This window comes from Ruditapes philippinarum, unplaced genomic scaffold (assembly GCF_026571515.1).
Source record: "Ruditapes philippinarum isolate M1 unplaced genomic scaffold, ASM2657151v2 ctg7191_1_1_1_1, whole genome shotgun sequence".
Classification (NCBI taxonomy): Eukaryota; Metazoa; Mollusca; class Bivalvia; order Venerida; family Veneridae; genus Ruditapes; species Ruditapes philippinarum.
Window position 1 is genome coordinate 1 of NW_026863800.1, and position 11,034 is coordinate 11,034.

The following is an 11,034-nucleotide window of genomic DNA, read 5'->3' on the forward strand; positions in this document are numbered from 1 at the left end:
TGTCCCATCAAATTTGAACATTCCATTTTTTATTTAATATAATAGTAAAATCATTTAAATTAATGTCATCTTAACCCTGACGTCAATATCTCTAGGCATGTTTTTCATTTTTTTCATAAAGTCAGTAATATGGTTAAAACGTTAAAATTATATTTTTCCCCGTTGACTTACTTTGTAACCTGACGTGACGTCCATTTCAAAATGGCGGCGCCCATATAGACGTCATTTAGGGTTCGTCTCACAATTACGGTGAAATGTACTCGTTAATTATTAAAAATTTGCTTATTCTTATTTACTTACTGATCAATAAGCTAAATGTTATCATTAAAATGAAAAATGAGAACAAGTTGGTGTCAAAAAAGGCAATTTTACTAGCAAACTATTATTAAAATAATCAAAATTTTCATTTAAAGCTAAAAAAAAAAATATCGCTAACCGCTTTATAAATTCTTACACACAAAGATTAAATGTAATTACCACGATAAACTGTCGTATTTTTTAAGATAAAAAAAAACAATGAAGTGATTCGATTAGATAGCTTTCCAATAAAGTGCGTATCTTACCGCAGCATGTCGGTAGGGAGCGGGAACACTAGCTAGAATATGATAAACAATATCAACAAGGAAAGGCGGCGTTCAATGGACGTAACCCCCACATGACCCAGCTAGAAGACTGTAAAAAATGGTTCTGCGCTAATTAATGTTTAATTTACACAATTCTTTAGTTGTCTGAATTCTGTCCATTAGTATGTATCACTACTATTCAAAAATAATTAAATTGACCAGGTTCGATGGGATACAAGAATATGTTACCCTTCTTATTTCGGGTGCGATGTCCGTGCGCTAAAACTTTCCGTAGGTTTTCAACTTTCACAGAGAAATCGCCAACAAATACTACTTTATCATGCAAATCTGACAAGAAATATATAGAAGGAAAACTGATTCACTATACGTTCAGAATTGGTTTGCTTGTTACCACAGTGCCTACTTTAACTTAACTTCCTGGCTAATGAAAGAACACAGACTCGCGTTCGAGGAAAATGTTAAATTATAAGAATATATATAATATCATGCTTTCTTAGTTTTGAGCAATCAAACGTAGGCCTATACACTTTAAGTTCGTAAATACACAAATTTAACTTCCCGTCTCACAATTCAACAAATTGTCATGTGATTTCACTGATTTGAACATATTATTAAGAATAAGTTCGAATTGGAGTGTTCAATAAGCGATAATAAGTGTGTTTTTTAGACTCAAAGTGTTACATATAATTATTATGTCAATATGAAGGGGAGATCGAGTCAAAGAGAAACACCGATCGACTTTCTCAATAATTTTAGCCTTCCTAAAATTTAAAAATATTCAGTGAAAATACAATAGATCTAGCATATTTTTCGCGGGAGAAAAATACCGCGTATTGTATATTTTGTAGCTAAAAGAGTAGGATTTACAGAAGTTATGAAAAACAAGATTATATGTAGGGAAATTATTTCTGAGAAATATGTAAAATAGTTTAAAAAAAAAAATGTTATATGTAATTAATGGAAGAAGTATTGTACTGTTGTAGATTCATGTCATAAAGTGTGTTTAAAATTATCTAGATGATCTAAATGTTATCAAAAGTTTTATTATTAATATATGAATTTAAGGTTTATTTTTTACAGTTAAGTTGCAAAATCTGGGTATACAAAAATTATTTTAAATGCCATCAAGACAAGTTCATCTCAACGCTTAAAATTATCTGTTTGAGGTTACATAATGCCTAGCCGCTCTCTGTCAATGCCACAACTGGAATCATCCATAAAAAGCGCGAGGCATTTTTGTTACGTCATATATTTCGTAAATTGTTGTTGACGTAATAAAGTTTATTTTCGTCTGGAATTCATTTTCAAGAGTTATAAGCATTGTGATGTTGACAACTAAAATTGATGGGCCGTTCTTGAATTATGGATTTGGAACATAATGAATTATGATGTGTTTCATTTACATATTTCATTTGCTAACCCAGATAACTCCACAAATTGAACAATGTTTTAATAATGAGACGGATTAACAGTTTAAAAAATCTGTATCATCATCAGTGTAGGAGTCATATCATTTAGGAGTTTCAAAGTTGAAAAAATCGGATCTACGGAACTGGATAGATACTGGCAATGGAGGAATCTTCAGAAGTGACGTTTATAAAGATCTATTCCGAAATTCATAGGAATTCTATTCAGCTTAAAAGTAAGTGTAATTTCTAGATATTTTATCCATTTGACTCGGTGTTCTTGTTGCTTATTTTTCATTTTTTTTTTAAGTTTTCCATCATGCATTGCAACTAAACTGTTACATCTTGTAGATCCAGCTTTGTAAAATAATCATGAAACGACCCCGAGAACCTCATGTATATTTTAGAAACATGACACGTGCTTTCTCCTGTTCATCTTCAAATGAAGAGTACTTCGGCAATGGCTACGGAAAATAAACAACAGAGATTTTCCATAGAGAAATCAAAATTTGCTTTCACAAGAAAAGTAGACATTCTAGAGTAAAATCCTGAAAAATCTCGAGGGTGACTTTTTTTTAGTTTACAAAAATAGTTAAATTTTTATTCAACCTCGTTTTGTTAATTCACACCAGGCAAAAGTTCAATTCCATTTTTAATGGGACAGACTATAGTGAGCCATTGAATATGATGTGATAATCACTAGCAGAATGTCATATTGACTAAGTTCGGTTAACTTCTTTCTGAACCAATGACATTTCAGCTTATTTTGCAAGTTTTATGTATTCCCTGCAAATTGTGTTAATGCCTGTTTACAGTAAACAAGTTAATGAATAAAACTTGTTAATTTAGAGCAATCAGCACCTTTATGAAATATTAGATGAAATCTTCCAATCAATATTGTTAAAATGGAAGTTTGACCATGTTTTGGTTTTATATTGCTGTGTGACAATTAGTTGTAAAAGAACTAAAGATAATTAGTTATGTTCAATAAAAATCACATAAAAATCATCATCTTAGTTACTGTAAAAAGTGATATGTTTAGTCTTAAGTTAGAAAAGTTTATAAAATGAGCCGCGCCATGACAAAACCAACATTATGCATTTGCGACCAGCATGGATCCAGACCAGCCTGGGCATCCATGCAGTCTGATCTGGATCCATGCTGTTTGCTTACAACCCTATAACAAGTAGAGAAACTGATATCGAACAGCATGGATCCTGATCAAACTGTGCGGATGCTCAGGTTGGTCTGGATCCATGCTGGTTGCAAACGCATTATGTTGGTTTTGTCATGGCGCGGCTCAAATGTTGTTTTATTTTATGTATATAAAAAGTTTGTATGTTATAGGGGAAGGTGACAGCTACCCTGGATCCAGGTCTTGGTGTATTTGAGCTTGATAAGACTGTCAGGTACATGTATAATATCATCATTATCTTATCTAAAAATGAAAAAATGAAGTATTCAAATCTCGATTGCAAATTTGTAACATTTTATAGACTCTACTTACAGTAATGATAATTTGCTTTTAAATCAGCATGCCACCAGATGAGCCAAAGTATGACGATAAAATCCAACATGAGAAAATTGTACTAATATTTTAGAAAAAGATTCAAGTAATAATTTACATATTTTGTGCAATTAATGACTAATGTTTAAGTTTTTATAACAATATTTCTACTGTGTTACTAATGCAGTATGGGTAATTTTTGCATATTGTAACCTCTTTTTGGTAATTTATGTGGGTTACAAGTGCCATTGATAATGTGTTAAATGCTTCCTTTTGATTACTTCACAATATTATGCCTTTAAATACATTTTCAAAATTTTCAAGGAAATATCATAAATCTGGAAGCATGCTGCTTTAAAAGTACTTAAAAGATATAATAAATGTATATAAATATATAGAAAAGCAGAACAAATATTAGATTGTAAATCTGATTTCTTTTACTGAGCTCTTTTATTAAACAAACAGAGAAGCTTTAACTTTAGAGCAGTAACAACTCTAATCATTTGACTATTTTATGCAGACAGGATTTTTGTCCATGATATCTTTCATGCATTATTACAAGCAATAGTGGACTATTTGTGAAAGCTTTGTTATTAAAATCGGTATCTGTTGATTAGATAATATAATTATGGTTTGGAAAAGTAATAAGATTTTTTATTTTTGGGAATTTTAAAAACAGGTCGGGTCTGTTTTTAGATTAGTTTGGACCAGTTCCGGGCAGTTCAAAATACTCCATTTTAAGGGAAGGGGCAACGGGTTCTTGTACAAAACCCCACATTACCCCAACGTCTAAACAGGTAGGTTTTTACTGTTTCAACCCAAATTTTGTTCAAAGTTTTTTCTTCAAAATTTTTCATAAAATTAAAATTTTTAGCGTGCAGGGGGGCATCTGTTTAACTAATTTTCCCCTGGTTTGAAAGAAACTGTGGGCCATCATGGTCTGAACTTTTTCAATAATTCTTCAGAAATAGGGTTAAATTTTTTTCCTAAGATGATGAATGGTTTGTACAGATTGAGAGATGGATAAGTCTATAGAATATGTTTATTAAGCATAGTAGGAGTTAATATGCAGGTGACATGAACACTAAGAAAAATTAACACATAGATTTTGTTTTTTCTCTTGAAATGCTGACTTATTAATGTTTTTCACCTTTGGTATAGATTTTATGTTGACTTGTCAAGTTACTTATAACTATAACAAGATAGTCATTTTGGACATGTTTTAAATGAGCTTATAGTTAAAAGTAACTGAAACATTTTAAAATGAAATTCTGTCGAAGTGTAACTCTACTTGACTTCTTCTCCGCCATTTTAATTTACACATATAAAAAAAACGTATTCAAACAAATAGTTACCAAAAGTTACAAAAATAAATACAAAAAACTGTTTCAAATATAAGAAAACAGTTTCAAATCCGAAAATCCTTTCACAAAAAACTACATTTTGTTTCGAATATAAATAAGCCGAGATGCAAATGAACGAGAAAAAAAATTCTGTTTTCGAAACTTCCAAAAAAGACTAGAAACGTGATCTCGACTACTGTTTTAAATGAGCTTGTAGTTAAAAGTAAATGACACATTTTAAAATGAAATGTTTTTTTATTGTTTATAAAACTGTTTTCCATGTTATGTTTGAAAGGTATAGGCAATGTCACATGTTTGTGTCATCACTTATTTCACGATAATTGAATATTTCCATATGACTAATGTTAACATTGGTCAAAATTGACATATTTTAGCAATAAACCTAATCAAGAAAGTTTTGGTGAAAAATATATTAAACCTTTAGATCTTTAAGTAAAACACTGCAAAAAGTCAATACAGACTGTTAAAATGTCTGCATACATTTGTCAGGAACTATCGTTATTTTCCAAAATGTACTTGTTTGTTGAACAAAAAAATGAATTTGCATTACAACGGTAAAGATGGTTTGAATATTTGAAATAAAGCAATATAACATTTTAGTACTTTAACTGAAATATTAAAAAAAACTAGGGTGAAACAACACAATTTAAATGATGATGTAAAGTTTTAAAAATGACCAAACTAAGGTCTATGTCTGTCCCACTAAATTCGTTTGTGATTGAATATATTGTTTCGTACTGCAGAAAATACCAAAATCATCACCTTAGTGCAATAACTGATTAACTCCTATTACATTTAGAAGAACTTATTCCATTACTACACTAAGGTGTAGGGTTGGATATCGTTCTTCACGAAACGGTCCGATACCGATACCGGTACTGACGAAACGATACGGGTATTTTATCGATACTGATACTGATACTTTTACAATACCAAACCCGTTGCTGCAAGTGTAAGAACTGAAGAGATATAACATGTAGTAATAGAAAATAAATATGTTACATTACTGGTCTTTCTGAAATTTCATGCTGTAAAGTATACTTTTCTTTTGTTGTTTTGTGTTTACTCTTTTTTACAACATTTACACATGTTAATTGTAAAAATACTTTTACTTTTTCATCAAAAGAAACATGACATAATTTAAACACAGCAAAATATCTTATGCAGGACAGCAGTCTGCAGCTGAGAAGTCTACAAATTATTGTCTTAATCTTGATATCTCTACATCTTAAAAAATTTAAGACAGTTGGTTATCTATTATTTTCTTACAGCTATTATTATTACTGTGTAGAAATGTTTATTCTGATGCTGATATTCTTTTTAAATCACATTATTGTTTACTGTAATAAATGAAATCACTGGATTGGTTGGCTTACTTTGCAATTTGGAATTACATGTAAGAAATTTCATTAGATGTTTTTTCAAAGTCACTTATGATTCCAGTCTGTTCTACTACAAACAGCACAAACATATTTTCCACCAGTAATTAACCTAAAAAATTTTGAAAAACATGTATATGCACAGTCAGCACAGACTGTTTGTTTACATTTCCATGTTAACCTAATATTAGTCCTTGTAGAAGTCATAAAGCAAATACCTATGCTTTACAAATAATAAGGATTTGGTATTTATTAATATTGAATTTACCCTTCAATTTTATACATCTTTTATTTTTTCAATAGCATGCACCGTGAACATCTTGCTACAGAAAAAAAAGTATTGTCCTTACCAAATTGCATAATTCCATTGCTCAAATACCAAAAATACTAGCCAACATTTTGCAAAAAATCCTACAAAACACTATATGAAATATGTCTCAGTTGTTTAAAGTATCACAGATCTAAATGTGTAATACACACAAGTTGACCTTTGACAGGTGCATAATAGGCTATTCAAAAGAATATGCCTCCCTTTGATGTTGTTACTCTATCACTATCAAAGAGCCGCCGACATTCACACTTTTTGATTGAAGTTCTGTCAGCATTGTATTGTTAAGAAAATGTATACATGTTTAATAATACTTCAGTGTTACACCAAAAACAAAAGGAGCATATTTTTGTTGGAATATTTCGGTCTCATTTATGTTAAATCGTAATTCACGTGTGATTTGTACATGTGGTAATGGATGAAAAGAACTTGGAAACATTAAATATGTATTCATTATGAGTGATTAGAGCCTTAACTGAAAAAAGGATTTAATTATTTTTTAAAAGCATTGTTTGAATAAACAATTGTCATATGTTGGATTTACATTGTCATTACGGCAAAAGCTGTGTGCGATGTGTTTGGAAGGACTGTGTGCGATGTGTCGATGATTACTCAAGTATTTGATTTGTTTTCTCGTTGTTTCTTTGACATTTAAAACTTACAAAACTTTTAGCAAAATCAGTTCAAATAATTATATTTTCCTGCCGAGTACAAAAATATTATTATCTTGAACATAAGCGGCACAAAACTTTTACAAAAATATCGCCGCGTCACAAACTTCAAGTTTGCCGCGAAAGCCGTACTCGCCGCATGATAATAGTAATTCATAGTTTGTTTTACGTGTTTGTAGGCTGTTTTTATTTAAAAATCTTCTTATTTTTTTTTGACATATTGACTATTAAATTATTTTTTTTTACAAAATTACAAAAGTATCAAATCCAGTACCGGTATTTTACGAAACGGTATATACCGGTAATTTACGAAGTTACTATTCGGTATAGGACCGATACCGGGAACCGGTGTCCAACCCTACTAAGGTGACAAAATGTTATAGGTGATAATGATTGTTTGTACCATTGTTTATTTTTTTTTTCTTGTTTCAAAGTGTTAAATACCTTACACTGAGAGGCGCACAGTAAGTACCTCACACTGAGGTCCACAAAAAAGTACTTTACACTGAGAGGTACACAGAAAGTACTTCACACTGATAGGTGTACAGAAAGTTCCTCACACTGAGAGGTGCACAGTTAAGTACCTCACACTAAGAGGTGTACAGAAAGTTCCTTCCGCTAAGAGGTGCAGAGAAAGTACCTCACACTGAAAGGTACAAAAAGTGTAACGTGCACGGGCTAGCTGTTATATATAATTTTTCTTATGGCTTCTTTGCCAGTTGATTGGTTACAAATGATTATACAATAATTTGTTAAAACTTTGGAATCAAGTTTAATTAACTAATGTTATAACAGTAATGTGCTTGAAAGATAATAAGTGGTCCTTGAACTTGATATAAAATTGGGGTGACACTTTTTAGGCTATTTAATATATATAGAAAAACCACTTGGATATCGAGTTTTCAATACTTTAGTAATAACAATTACACCTAACGCAATGTTAAATTGATGCAATTGAAATACTTTCGTAAATAGTGCAAGAACCCAAGTAATTAAACTAAAATATTAATTAAAAATTCTGTGGTGGTTGACACTTTTCGGCAGCTGGACAGAGACTGATCGTCCACAGCTTTGAGCTCTATTTATACCCAATAACGTTGTTATACTTAATGATCGTTTACTGAAGTTGAAGAAATCAAGCATCCAAGAGATATTGATAATTGGGTCGAATATTAGTACGAATGGTATTGAGTTCGAATAATTTTTAAGGACGAAATTGATCTGATGTTTTACAAATAATAAAATTATGCCCGTTATATCAAATAATTGCTACGAATAAGTTGTTAAATCTAATCAGGTAGTATTGATGTATTTTTTTACTTACTTATAAAAGATCAAACTCTTCATTTAAACACAGTATAACATATTTGTTTACAATTTAATTTACCAATAATTTAGGTACAAAACCACTAAATATCACTAAAGAATCTAGGCTGAACAGAACAATCGTCACATTACCCCCGTCTCTCAAAATTCATGCGTCCCGCATGATACGTATCATTTGAACTATATTATAATTTTTACACAATAAAATAAACAAAGACATATGCATTATCTATTTTCTTTAAAGTCTGGTTATATCACCAGAATTATCATACTTTATAAACGAAACACATTGTTCAATATTTGGATCCTGATCCCAGTCTTCTTCTTTCACATATCTTTTCTTAACTTGTTTATCTCTATTTAATTTGAACCTCTTTGTCATTTTTGCAAATCAAAATCCAACCCATGCTTTACTTTCATATGCCTCTTCAGATACTGTAATTTAAGAAAAACCTTATTACATATTGTGCAGGTTCTTCCCTTTTCATCTCTCTTTCTACATTCAGTTATATGTCCTTCGAAGTTTACAGTCTCCGGAATGCTCGTCTTACATACAGGGCACAGTGGTCGCATAATCTTGTTTCCATTTTTCACACTGCCTCCTTTTCTTTCGCTTGTCTTTGTCCCCGCCATTGAAGTACTTAAAATAAAACTTTCATAATGCTTAGCCCTATTTCGATTTTTACGTTGTTTTCTTTTTGTTTCTACATGATTATTATCTTTCTGCTTAACTTCAGGTTCTGTCTCTGTACATTTGACCATCGTCTTAGATTCAGAAGATTTATTGCCTTGATCAGACAGATCAATGCCAAAACACCCTATTTTACCGGTACAATATAAATTAACAATATGCCCTTTCAATTTCATTGTATTACCAATAACATCAATACATACACCATGCTGTTGCATGAAGTCAAGACCTAAAACAACATCATTTTCGATTTCAGCCACTACAACCTTGGTCTTATAAAGGTGTCTTTTAAACCTCAGGTCTATCTCTGTTTGTTCCTTGACTTTTAATAGATCACCACTTGTTGATGATACAGAAAGTTCAAAAGGTGTAATTTTGTTCTTGCTCTTAAGTTTAAGCCAAAGATTTTCTGAGATAACAGTAACGGTAGCTCCTGTATCTACTAAGCAATTGACTGACACATTACCAACATTTCCATAAGCATATAAACCAGCCATTAAATGTCCTGACGAATTAATATTTTGTTTCTCATTTCCGCTCCTTGTTGTTTTGTAAGTTGCGTGAGTACTACTATTTTGTAGATTTTGTCCACGTACTTCATTACAATTTCGCCCTGTACGATTTCTTCTTGTATAACCACTATCAGATCGCTTATAAACTGAGGTATTAATGTAAGGTTTTCTTTGTCTATTTTCATTGTAATAACGATGTTGAAAATTCTTTTGTGGAAAATGTTGTACACGCCTTTGATCATAACTATTTGGTGTCTTAACATATTTGTTATCTTGCCGTTCATATCTTCCTTGACGCTGCATCCTGTCAACACTTTGTTTTAAAGAAGATACAACAGTTTTAAGTTCTTCAAACTCTTTATACAAGTTATCTGTCTGTATACTTCTGATCATTCCTTGCTGCTTCTTTTCAGCCCTGTAGAAAGCTTCCAGTTCTACAGCATGCCTTACTGCATCATTCAAATCAATGGGCCTAGCTTGTTTGATCTTGAGACGCATGTCTGAATTTACAAGTGCATCTATGAATTTTTCTTTAGCTAAAGTGTCACGAACCTCTATAGGAGCATATGGGTACGCCAAATTTGCAAGACGACGAACATCTTGTCCAAGTTCAGCCATTGATTCATTAGCTTTTTGATGTCTATCTCTCAACTGAACTCTATATAACTCAGTCTGATTTCTTGGTGAAAATCTATCTTCGAGTGCTCTCACAAGTTCCTCATAATTGTGTGTCTTTGATGTCAAATTTCCGAACACTCCTTGAGCTTGGCCTCGTAAGGATACAGATAAGTATAAACCTTTCTCATTTTCATTCCAACCATTCAAAGTTGCACAAGCGTCAAAGTGTGCTTTATAGTTTGTCCATTCACAAGTTCCGTCATAAGTTGCAGGTTTCATGAAACTAAACCTTGAATCTTTTACTTTGTAATCAAAACTTTTGTCTGAAGTTTGATAGTTATCCAATTTATGTTGGTCATTCTGAGTTTCAGGGGGATGCAAGTCAACAATCCTCAGTCTTTGGGTGATCATTCTGTCATTTACATCCCTCTCATGTTTTTCACTTTGAACAGGCAATGAAGGCAAAAGACGTCTAGGCTTTGAGGTAGTCTTTCTACTTGGTGTAAAACCTTCATAAGTATTCTCTGTTTTTACCATAGCAGGTGTTGATGTAGCCAGCTCAATACTTGTCTGGTCAATTTGTCTTTGTAGACTATCAATCTCTCTCTGGAGTTTCAGCCTACGATTCTCATTCCTAAGATTTTCCAT